The sequence below is a fragment of the Peromyscus maniculatus genome, chromosome 1 (genome assembly GCF_049852395.1).
Source record: "Peromyscus maniculatus bairdii isolate BWxNUB_F1_BW_parent chromosome 1, HU_Pman_BW_mat_3.1, whole genome shotgun sequence".
Lineage (NCBI taxonomy): Eukaryota > Metazoa > Chordata > Mammalia > Rodentia > Cricetidae > Peromyscus > Peromyscus maniculatus.
The window spans coordinates 41,251,859-41,265,033 of NC_134852.1; the positions used below are offsets into that span (position 1 = coordinate 41,251,859).

At 38.9% G+C, this 13,175-nt stretch overlaps 1 long non-coding RNA gene across 1 annotated transcript in view; it reads left to right on the forward strand.

The window, feature by feature from the left end:
* Positions 1 to 496: 496 nt before the first annotated feature.
* LOC121826016 (uncharacterized) overlaps positions 497 to 13,175 on the forward strand; it is a 32,501-nt gene continuing 19,822 nt past the window's right edge. The window contains exon 1 of the long non-coding RNA XR_006068335.2: positions 497 to 654. This is a non-coding gene — a long non-coding RNA (uncharacterized LOC121826016). The remainder of the gene's footprint in view (positions 655 to 13,175) is intronic.

The window sequence follows — 13,175 nt, forward strand, 5'->3', positions numbered from 1 at the left end:
TATTCTACTCTGAAAAGAAAAAAGTGGGGCATAGAGATAGATAACAGAATTGATTTTTAAAAAGCAACTACTTGTTTAAATTATTTTACATTGATATGGATTTATTACATATTATGGATATATTGATACAAAGTTGAGATTATTTTTGTTAGAATATATTTCACATACATTCCTAATCCTGTTCAAGGTATTGTACCTATACATCTCATTTAACAATGTAATGCAAATTGCTAGTCCTTTAAAATTATTATTACAAACTATGTAGGATAATAAAGACATACAGGTTAGTAGTTAGTCACCTACTACAATTAAACTTGTAGTCATGTTAGGTATGTCTTCAAAGTCAAACATATATTTTACATAGACAGATGGTCTTCAAACACTTCAAAGATCTACAGAACATGGCATTTGAGATGTCATAATAATATAGATTCTTTTTTTATGACAATGAGATATGCCTGCTACTGGCAGCACCAGTCTACTTCAGAGAAGATGATGGGCATTAAAGAAATTCCATATTGAATTTACTTTCTTTGTGGCAAAAGTTAGCCACTGGGTAAGAAACTGCCCTTGCCTTGATTGCTGATATTATGCTGTCCAAATTAGACAAACAAGACACAAAAGAAAATGTTTGCTGAACATTACCAAGACAAGGTAGGACAGCCCTTCAGAATATCCTGCTTCATAGAAAATGCTGTCAGATATGCTAGGCCTATAGGCTGACAATAGATGCCCCAACATTGCAGAGGAACCTTGAGTGACAGTCCAGGCAACCAGCTGTTTCTATCATTTCTCACATTTTTGGAAGTCACTTACTTGCACTTCATACCTACTTAGGTAATATTATTTCCTTTTTGGGTCTCTGATGAATTAAAGACTTTATAGTTATAGTTTTCCTTGTTACCAGATTCAGAAAAGTAATTCACTAAAGAGGTGTAACTTGTATAGGGTTGAGAGACATTAAAAGATAGTTTTGGTAATACAAGTTAGAATAGAAAGTGAATCAGGTACAGCCTTTGGACTCACCAAAATAAAATAGATAATGGAGTATTTTCTCTGAATTTGTCAAATGTTTATGGACTAGATATCGTTAATGTAATTATTGCCTGTATATATTGTATATAGTTATTGTACTTATTGTATATAGTTTTTTATAGGAGTTATAACCATCTTTTTATTTTAGACAAAAAAGGAGAAATGTGATATTTTGTTTGTGCTCTATCAAATGAAGCTTGCCTGGAGATCAGAGGGCAGGGCTAGCCACTAGTTTACCCTAGAGGACAAGAAGTGGTGGCATATACCTTTAATCCCAGCCTTTGAAAGGAGGAAACAGGAAGTGATATGGCTGAGTGGAAAGAGGAGTGATAAGGCTAGAGTGGAGACAGGAGCTTGGCTTTTTTCAGGTTGAGGACTTGGTGAGGTAAGAGGTGGCTGTGGCTTGCTCCTTTGTCTCTCTGATCTTTCAGCATTTATCCTGATATCTGGCTCTGGATTTTTATTATTAAGACCAATTAGGACTCATGCTACATTACATGTTCTAGAAGTTCACTCCTTAGGGTACCTCTTGGAGAAAGAGCAGAACTTTGGAGAGATGAGGCCTAGTGAAAGGTAATTAGGTACTGGGAGATTAATCTCAAAAGAAGTTAATATGAGGGTGCTACACACCTTAAATCCTAGCACTCAGGAGGCTGAGGCAGGTGGATCTCCATGAGTTTGATGCCAGCCTGGTATACACAGCAAATTCCATGCCAGTGAGGTCTACATAGTGAGGACCTATCTCAAAAAAGCATAATGTGTCTTATAAGGGACCCCTCATACCACTCGTAAGAGTGGCTTGTTATTTGTTAAGAACAAATCAACCCGATATTGATATGGTAGGGGGAGAAATTGCACAATGTTGATATAAATTACAGAAGACACCATGGAAACAAAGTTTTAATATTCTTTAAAATACTTTAACTGAAAATAAATGCACCTTAAAATGCATTTGTACCACTTCTGCGTATATAACTAAAGGAGAAGTCAATGTACCATAGAGATACTCTATATCCATGTAATCATGACATGGAATATGCCTTGATGTTCATCAACAGACAAATGGAAAGTCATATGTAAGAAGGGTGAAATTACATAATGTCATTTGCAGGAAAATGGGTGGAACCAGTGATCATTATCTGAACCAAAATTAGCCAGAACATACAAGCAAGTATGACATATTCTCACTTACGTTTGAAAACAAACAAACAAAGAGGTATTGCAATGTCTGATGGGTTCCTAGGAATGGAGAAGAGGTCTGAAGAAAAGGAAAAGAGGCAAGAGAGGGTTGGAAGGAAGGCATATGATCAAAGGTTTGCATAGGCAATTGTGAAAATATCTAAATATCACATGCAATCCATTAACTTGAGCAGTTAATAAATGCTGAATAAATATAACTTATTAAAGAGCCAGCATGACCCATGATCCTTCTCATTTTGTCTATCATCCTGCAATCTTCTCTGCACATATGTCTACCACTGTGATACCATCTGCTGCAGGCCCTCATTAGAACCAAAGAGATGTCAGTGCCATGCCCTTGAACTGCAATTACTGTGAACTAAAGTTCCATTTATAAACTACTCAGCTTCAGGCATTTTGTTATAGCCACAAAAAAATAAACAAGTACAGTGACCTATTTAGCAGATTACATTAGTATAATTAAGCAATCAATTGCAAAAAAAGTCAGAGAAATAAAGTCATGTCTATATATTTTTATTCATTAGATTATGGAATCAGTTACTTATTTTAATAAATGAAACCATAAAAATGCGAAAATAAAATATGCAGAGAAATTTTAACTATGACGAATTTAGACATTCTAAATATAGCATCAAAAGTAGTGGTAAATACATGTCTTTGAAACAATTTTTAGAAATGTGGTTTGTGCCAAAGAAAATAACAACAAAATTACCTATAGCAAAGCAAAAGCAATATTCAAAATCAGGAAAAATTTTCAACTCATATTGTAGATCAGAGACTAATATATCCTGTATTGGTACTTAATGATAAATTAATTGGAAAACAGTCAGCCACATAATAGAAAAGCAATCCCAGACATTTCTTTTGAATTTAAGCATTATTTCATTGATGGGAGAAAAGAGGCTCATAAATAAAGGTGTGTGGGGGGGGGGGTGTGATTGTAAGAATAGGAAATAAAAAACTTAAAAGGCCCAGGAAATCTCTGGAACGTACAAAATTCATAAAATCTCTCCATAGGATTATATAAGAAGTAACATTGTTAGGGTTGTGGAGAAACTCCACAAGAGACCACCATCCACATATGCAATCATCAAGAATGTTTATTATCTCAAGAAAGATACCAGCATGTTGAAGCTGACCATCCTATAGAAAGGCAAAATAGCGATGACCTTGAGAGGAGCGTGCAGGCTCTTTTTAAGCATAGCCAAGGGGAATTCCTTGGGCAGTTAGGTCATTTCAGATATGATTGGTTTAAGCAAGTGGTTAAATATGATTATATTAGTATGTTCTAATTGGCTAGGACTATTCAGGAGTTAGTTAAGGCTACAGTTTTTCCATTTGGGGGCAGGCCTGAACAAGTCCCAAGCTCTGTTCTTATTTAGTTATTACCTTGAGCTATTACCTGAAGGGGCTGCCTGGCCTAGTACGCACTCAGTGTGGGGGTAGGCTCAGTGGCCCAGGCTTGGTAGGTCCTGTCTCTCTTGTCCCTGCTGTCAGGGGCATTAAAGATTGCTTGTCCTTTGTTTGTGGCTTCCTCAGAAACTGTCCAGTTTCAAGAAGCAGGGACTGAGGCCTAATTCTTAACTGAGTTATTAGGAGCCAGTCATGATATTTGCCTGGCCCTCTCAAAATCTGATAAAGAAAACAGACTCTCTGAGCTGTCAAGTTACTTGAAAGCTATGCCAAAAACTCTGAGAGTTTAGCTCTCATGAGTCATCAGCCACACTGGGGTAGGATTTTTTTCCTGGTGACACAGCTGTTCTTGCATCACTCATGTTCCTACAAATGGCTCCAAAAAACTCACTGATTCACTAAGTCAGACTCAGGTGGAATTGCTTCATTGGTTTGTCAATGGTGCTTTATATCGGGTGATTAGATGTTTGTTCACGTGTCCCCAGGAAAAGTCACACAATAATATTCACATAGAGTTTGTAATTAATTGGAAAAAAATCAATCACACAATAGAAAAGTGGTCAAAAGAAAGGAACAGCAGAAAATAAGTATAAATGGCTGTTGGGCACACCAATCCCCATGAATGAAATTTCCCATGTTCTATGGAAAATTGGTCACAGAGATAGTAAAGGTCTTGAGAATCCACATACAAATCAAGAATTAGCAACTACAGAAGCCATTCCACACAGAGAGGGCTTCACAGAGGCTAGGAGGCAAGGCCACAAATTAGGAGCTAGAACCCTGGTGAAACTGTGGGAAGAGACTGGGCTACTGAAGTGAACAATTTTCAAGAGAAAGATTTAGCAAGAGAGATAAATACCTTCCTTCCCTCCTTGGTCCTCTCCTGTTCTACCACTGCTTCCTTATGGCCACACTTAGATAGAAGCCAGCTGAAAGGAAACTTGGGAAATAAAATTCCCTGTACTCCAAAGATAAGTGCAGTGATATTTTATTTGTGTTGAAATGTGGTGGTACTTTGTTTGTATGCTAATAAATAAAGTTTGCCTGGAGATCAGAAGAAATAGCAAACCATTAACACACAAAAAAAAGTCAGGCAGTGTTAGCACACGCCCTTAATCCAAACACTTGGCATGCAAGGTCTCTGTGTGTTGAAGGTCACACTAGAGAATAGAGCCAAGTGTGGAGACACATGCCTTTTATCCCAGTACCAACCATAGAGACCTGGGGGTCTGTACAGACAGGCAGTAACAAGGAAGTGAGGTAGCTGGGCTACAAGCCAATGAGAGGGCAGAACAGCAAGGCAACAATGGCATGGGTAGACAGGAAGTAGCTCTCTTTGGAAGCTGCATTATGGCTGGTGGCTCTCACTATTTCCCTGATCTCTAAGGCTTTTACCCCTGTATTTGGCTCTATGTTTTTTATTTAATAAGACTGCTTAGAAATTCGGCTACAGATAAGTGGGGAAAAAAGTCTGAGGAGACATCAGCTCTCAGTTCTTGGTAATTTGAAGTCTACTCAAGTGAAATTAATGGCTTGGGTAAAAATGGGGGAGGTTCTTGCAGAATCTTCTGCATTAAGGCTGTCTGGTGTCCCTATAAGCAGAAGTCCAGAGACAAATGAATTACCCTTAGCTTTAAGCCTAAGAATTTTTAGCCATAACATGCAAATCTCCACATTGAGTCAATCATCTAAGGCACAGGCAGAGATTTCCAGCAAATCTATCAGGTTCACAGCACTTAGCAGGCTCCACTCCCGGCATGATTTAAGGAACAAAGGAAGGACTGTGGGGCAGGAATGCTGGGGGAGGAAAGGCACAAGTCTAACTGTGAAGATCTTCCTCCAACCCATATCCGATTCTCCTTCCACTCCATATGGATTTAGTTCACAACATTTAAATATCCAGGTCCCTTATGGAAAATGTGTTTCTGAAAGATAGTGCAAAAATAGAAAGGAAAACAAAATTTGTTACTCAGCTAACATGGCAGCTGATTCCAAAACATATTTTTAGGTGAATCAAAACTGCTGAGGCTCCAGGAAGTTTGCTCTGGGCTGCCAGCAGGCATCTGAGTGGAGAACAGGGACATTTTCCAATTGAAAATCCAGGGGAAAGAACACCAACCTACATGCAGCAGCAAGGACTGCTGAGTTTGACCTCCTGGGCTTCTCTTACCCCCTTTGGAGCATTTTTTTTTGGCATGGGGAACCTGCTCTGCTTAATTTGATGCACTTAATACTTTATGAGAGAACCCTGATCTCTCAATAAAGCAATGTCAGGCCTTTCAGGAGTACTTGGCAGGGAAGCAGCTGAGGCCAGGGCAGGCATGGAGTTGCCATAAGTTATCTGAGATGCTGTAGAGGTACATCAGTGTGGCTTTGGTTTTCTAGCATTGGAAGCCATCAAGTTGAAGGTTACCCCAGAGGAGAAAATCCTACAGGTCCCACACCCTGGCACTCCTGCTGTCAGATGTCTCTGTTCAGTATCACCTCAGCTCATCCTTCAGGAATTGGAGTCAAATGGCCCTTTCCAGTCTCATAGCAGTGGCTAAAGTATGTGTTTCCCCAACCCCATCTTGTACAATCAGAGACAAGTTCCCAAGTTCCATCTTCATGGAAGACAGCATCACAGTTTGAAAGCTCCTTGAAGATATAAAATCACAAGTCTTCAGTACCGAATAAAATAAGAAAGTAGTTAATGTTCAGTTATCTATGAGTGTAGCTAGAGTTTTCCTACCTTGCCCACAGTCAGAGCAAATCTTTGTCACCTGCCAGTCCCACAGCCGCTCAGACCCAACCAAGTAAACACAGAGACTTATATTGCTTACAAACTGTATGGCCGTGGCAGGCTTCTTGCTAACTGTTCTTATAGCTTAAATTAATCCATTTCCATAAATCTATACCTTGCCACGTGGCTGGTGGCTTACCGGTGTCTTCACATACTGCTGGTCATGGCGGCAGCTGGCAGTGTCTCTGCCTCAGCCTTCTGCTTCCCAGTGTTCTCCTCTCTCCTTGTCCCACCTACTTCTTGCCTGGCCACTGGCCAATCAGTGTTTTATTTATTGACCAATCAGAGCAACAGATTTGACATACAGACCATCCCACAGCATATGAGTGTTATGGCTCAGGAAGGCCAACACAGGCTATTCTGAAGGATATACTCCATTATGGAAGAGAGCACATGAATATTTATTTATAGACATAAAACAAAACAAGCATGCATTAATACATTCAAAATAAATGCATTGGTGGGGATTTAGGGAAGTGAATGTTCTAGTTTTCTTCTTTGTTGTTGTGACCAAATGCAACCTGGGGAGTTAAGGGCTTATTTCATCTTCCATGTTCAGGGCACAATTTATCACTGAGGAAATTCAGGAAAGGAACTTGACGCAGAAGCTAAAATAGAGACCACAGAAGAACACTGCTTTACCCCTGGCTTGCTCCCCTACCTCACTTATATAGCCCAGGATTATTTGCCTAGATATGGCAATGTCTACAGTGGGCTGGATTAATCAGCAATCATGAAAATGCCCTCATAGACAGATCCACAGACCAATCTGATGGAAGCAACTCAAGTGGGGTTCCTTTTTTTCAGGTGACTCTAGTTAGCACAATGAGCTATAGCAGGTGACTCTAGATAGCACAATGAGCTATAGCAAGATGAAGAAAATCTTTCCATAGATTTCAGACACCATCTGGTACCATTCACAGATCTAGAGTTAATGCATGATAGAGGTCTGCTAAAGCTATTGATAACAGTCTAAAAGGCTTGCTGGAGTCACAAGAAAGTTTGTATCTTAGTTTTGTTTCATGTTTCTATGATAAAAACCTTAACAAAAGCATCTTGGGGAGAAAAGTTTATTTTAGCTCACAATTCCAGATTACAATCCATCATAGCAGGGAAGTTCAAAGAACTTGAAGCAGCTGGTCACATCATATCCACAGTGAGGAGCAGAGAACAAGTATTCATGGTAGTACTCACCTGTTCATCTTGCATTTCCACTTTCACACAATTCAGGATCTCCAGCCCAGAGAATAGTGCTATCTCCACTGAGTGGGTCTAGATTGTGTCAAGTTGACTATAAAACCAATCATCACAGTTAAGACATAAAAGCAAAAGTGAATGGGTAATAAAGAGCCTAAGATTACTCAAAGTAAATATGTCTGTAGATTTATCACATTCTCGTCTGCATAGTCATTGTCAAGGTCTCCAGATTATAGGAATCTAAAACAGGTATGGCTTCTTCAGACAACTTCAGCCTCCCACTTCCAATCTTATCCATGATAGAGGAGTCAAGGATCATTGTAAATCTGCCTTAGCCACTCAATCTTCCTTCCAGTGGTGCTCCAAACATGCTCTGGACTTCCCTCCCCTCCGGCATCTCTCAACTCTCCATGTCCCTTCATCCTATGTCCTGTAGTCTTGAATTTGAGGGCTGGAACATTGTGTGAGCTGACAAGAGAGAGCCCACACCTCTGGCAGAACCTAGAAGGCTAGATACTATCTCCTCTACCCCTGCCCAGCACAGCTGGCTGTGCTTCTGCCCAGTTCTTTGAGGCCAGTTGAGTGCCAAAATATGAATTCACAGCTTCACAGCTTACACAGCAGGAGCACATGGGTAAGAGACAAGAACATGTGCTCATTGTGTTTATCAGGGGCTGCAGCAGTGAAAACCTTTCTTTATGTAGTCTATCCCTGAGGTACAACTTTGACTGCCATTCTTGCCTTCAAGTTTTCTATGCCTAATTTACATCAATTTTGGTTAGTGTACTGTCTACTCTAATTAGTTGGATTTGGTGGGTTTCTTTTAATGTGCACATAACTATTTATTTTAGATAAAAATTCGTTCAGTAGCTAAAATATATTTAATCATTTTCACATTTCCTTTTTATACCTAAATATTAAGTTTTATTATAGCAATTTTACACACATATAATGTGTGCTTACCATGTCCATCACTTTTTTTCTTAGCATTTTTTAATAATTTATTTACTTTTGTGTGTTTGGGTGTTTTGCCTGCATGCATGTCTGATTACTACATGTATACAGAGCCTGCAGAGACCAAAAGAGGTCATCAGATTCCCTACAACTGTAATTTCCAGTGGTTGTGAGCAACCAACTGGGTCCTAAGAATCCAACTTGAGTCCTCTGCAAGGACAGCGAGTGCTCTTAACTGCTGATCTATCTTCCCAGTCCCTTCTTATCCTACTTTACCTCCTCTTTCCTCCCTCTGTTTATCTTCCATAACCCTAGTAGTCTTCTTTTGATTTCCATATCCTTTTCTACCCCCAAGAAAACACTCAGTATTTGGATTTACAGTTCTAACTTACCCTGCTTAAATAATGATCTCTAGTTCTCCTCACAACCTAACTTTATTATTGTTTATGGTTGAATAGTGTGTGTGTGTGTGTGTGTGTGTGTGTGTGTGTGTGTGTGTGTGTGTGTGTGTATTTTCTTCCTCCATTCATTCACTGATGGATCCTCTAGACTGATTCTATAACAGCCATTATGGAAATAGTAAAATGAGTACACAGGTGTTTCTATAGTAAGCCAACTTTGACTTTGATTTTTTTTTTTTTTTTTTTTGGTGGAGGATGGGGTGGTGACATACCTGGAATTAATTTAGCTGGATCGTTGATTCAGTTTTATCTTGGTATATCCATATGACTCAAGGGCCATCTAGATCCCACCTTCTTCATGAAGCTTTTCTTGATCCTGCCAACTATTCTGTGCTCTCCACACTCAAACAATGCGGTAGCCACATCCTGGCTCTCGTCTCTTGTAGTTTTGTTTAGCCATGGTCAAAGGCTATTTTCCTTTTTGAAGACACAGCTAAGAATTTTCCCAAGAATATCTTAAGGCTAATTTTTCTTTTTCAACAAACTGTATAATGAAGCAGGCTAGAAAGCTGGGATAAGTAAGGGGATATTAAATAGGGAAGGAGACCCTCACCTTAGAGTCTTGTTAAAGCCTCCCATCAGCTGAGGCCAGGTAATGGCTTAAATAGGTAATGTTCTTGTCATAAGAGAATGAGGATCTTTGTTCACACTCCAGCAACTATGTAAAACACCAGATGTGGTAGTATACATCTGTAATCCCAGCACTGAACAGACATAGACAGGCAGATCTCTGAAGCTCATTGGCCAGCCAGCCTTGCTGAATTGATATGCTCTGGGCTCAGCAAGAGACCCTGTCCTAAAAAGTAAGGTGCAGATTGATGGAGGAAGCCATCGACCCCTGCCTCCACAAACATGCACATAAACATGCAAGTGCACCTGCATACACATGTACACACATATGTGAACATGTGCGCACAATACACCACACACACATAAAGATCAAAACTAGTTCCTAAACAGTTAACATTTACTGTAAAGGATGCTGAAAGACAATATTCTTTTTATATAGTAATATTTTCAAATGTTAGAATAGCAATGAATCTTTCTTAAATCCTGATGTCTATGACCTTGAGTACATACAGCCTTATTCACTTCTCTAGATATTTTCTGGAAATCTCACAAAGAAAATTATATATGACTATTTACAGTAAAAGCATCCTCATTTCCTACATGTATAACCTTTGTGAGTCATGGTTTCACCTTATGAGCTGTGATCTCACCCAATGCATACTGGGAACTATATTGTGGTCTTGCTAAAAGTTAAAAGATTTCTTAGAGCTAGAGAGATGGCTCAATGGTTAAGAGCACTGGCTGCTTTTGTAGAGAACTTCTGTTGGGTTCCAGCACCTATATGGCTGCTTACATCCATCTGTAGTTCCAGTTCAATGGAGAGCTGGTACTCTATTCTGAACCGTGCTGGCATTGCACACATAGTACACTTTGTAGGTGAACAGTCATCCACATAAAATAAAAATAAATCTTTTTATAACTTGTGGGGAATCATCCCTTATTCTTAATGATACATGCTAAATGGCTTAAGGCTAAATATATATTTATGACATATCAAGCATATCTCACAATTCTGTGTTGTTTGTAGAAAACCCAGTTAAGGAGGAGATAGCAGTGGCTTTGACCATAAGCACAGAAGCTGGGAAGCATAAATGTGATTGCAGTGGAGGATGTTTATAGGATAGATACAAATAATTTCAACATGTGTGATTCTAATTTAGAAAATATTTAGCAGATACCACCAATATTTATTATATTTATGGTATTTCTACATAAAAGATAAAGAGTATAATTAACTTACTTTATTCCAATACCATAATAAAATAGTTTATATTATTGTATCTGGGCCAAAGTTACTATACACAAAGGCTAAAGATAAAAATGATTGCCATCTTGTATTGTTTCATCACTCAGAGTAATTGTTTAGAAACTCTTCCCCATAAGTTAAAATTGCAAATACCTTTTTTGATTGTATTCCAGACCAAATCATTTTAGTGATCTAGTAGAATCACTCACATCTTTCCATCTCAAATATATTAATGGAATTCCTTGTTAAAGCTTTTCTAGAAATGGAATCACAGAGCCATATATATTTTATTTTTAAATAAAACATTTAGTTGGACTTATAGTTTCAGAGTATTAGAATCTATGTGTGTCACACCAAAGCATGGGGACGGGGACAGCTAACATCTCATTTATGGAGCCACAAGCAGAAGGCAGGGAGCATACTGGAAATAGTGTTTGAAACATCATCCAGTGACAGACCTCCTTCAATAAGTTCACACCTCCTAATGCTTACCCAAAAGTTCCATCGCTGGAGACTAGGTATTCAAACTTCGGACCCTGTGATAAGGGCCAAACTTTTAATGATTTTCTTGATACGTTCAGCTTCATTTCTTAGTAATTCTCATGAATCCCATTTCTGAGTGTCCTAGTAACAGACTGGAATGGCCTCAAACCCCACATCCTTCTTCACAAACATAACTTTGTATTTTACTATAATATCAAAATGATAATCTTTATCATCTTATTACAGTCAATAAATGCTTACTAATTTTTTTCATTCATGATACATTTTAACAGAATGTAGAATAGATCTTAAGTCTGTTTTCTTTTTTGTAAATTTATGAGAAGTCTCATATATTACATTTGTTTATGCTCCATTTGTTTAACAATGTAAAAATGTGTTACATTTGTTTATGCTGTATTTGTTTAACAATGTAAAGATATGTTACCTTGCCTGCCTAAGGCACCTGACTGATCTAATAAAAGGCTGAAGAGCCAATAGCTAGGCAGTAGAGGGATAGCAGAGAGAATAAGGAGAAGGAAGAATCTAGGCTTGAGAGAGAAGAGAGAAGAGAATGAGGGGGAAAAGAAAGATACCTGGGGCCAGATAGCTAAGCAGCTGCCAGGCAGCCAGATATGAGAAACAGGAAAGTAGGACATAAAGAAGGAAAGAAAGGTAAAGTGCTCCATGGAAAAACAGATGAAGTGAAACTGGTTAAATTAAATTATAAGAGCTAGTGGGACAAGTGTAAGGTAAGGTCAAGCATTTAAAACTAATAATAAGTCTCTGTGTCATGCTTTGGAACTGGTAGGTAACTCAGAAGAAAGTCTGTTACATACTCCTTCATTTTCCTTCAGAAAAGGGCAGGCCCCCCAGGGATAGCAACCAAATATGGTCTATCATGTTGCAATAAGACTAAGCACATCCCCTCACATTAAGGCTGGGAGAAGCAATCCAATAGGAGGAAAAGGGTCTCAAAAGCAGACGAAAGAGTGAGAGACAGACCCCACTCCCACTGTTGTGAGTCCCACAAGAACACCAAGCCATGCAACCATAACATATATGCAAAGGATCTAGGTGAGACCCATATACTCTTCCTGATTGTTGGTTCAGTCTCTGTGAGCCCCTATGCGCCCTGGTTAGTTGGTTCTTTGGGATCTTTTCTATGGTGTCCTTGATTCCTCTGGTTCATACAATCCTCCCCTGCCTCCCTTCTTCAGGATTTCCCAAGCTCTACCTAAAAATGTTTGCTCTGCATCTGCCTCCATCACTTGCTGGATGAAGCCTCTTTAATAATGATTATGCCAGGCTCCAGTCTACAAGTATAGCAGAGTATCATTAGGAAAGGATTAAAATGTCCCTTAATCCTTTGATAACAAAATCAGATGCAGGGCTATTGTAAAGATAACTAAGGGTCAAGCTACCTTCTTGACAAGACCATACCCACACTTGGGTATATCTTATTCTTCAACTTTTCTTTCTATTAATCCCTATGCTTAAAATGTTAAAAATTCTGAAGAAACCCAAATGATACTTCCACATGTCATGTCTTCCCACATCTCCCACCTTCACAAAATGCCTGGACCACTGTCTTCTGTGCTAGGCAGACATCAGGATGGAAACCTTAGACCTCATGCTTTCAGTCCCTTCCATTTCCAGGATGGAAAATGAAAACTCTTGTGGTGGATTAGGCTTAAGGCTACAATGTTCATCTGTGTTTCAATGTGATCTTTGCTGTCCTGCTTCTTTTTTTCTCCCACTCATAAGTGAGAATTCCTGGAAATAAGCTGTGTCCTCAAATGCTGATTGATTTTATTAGAACTGTAGTGATGTGAAG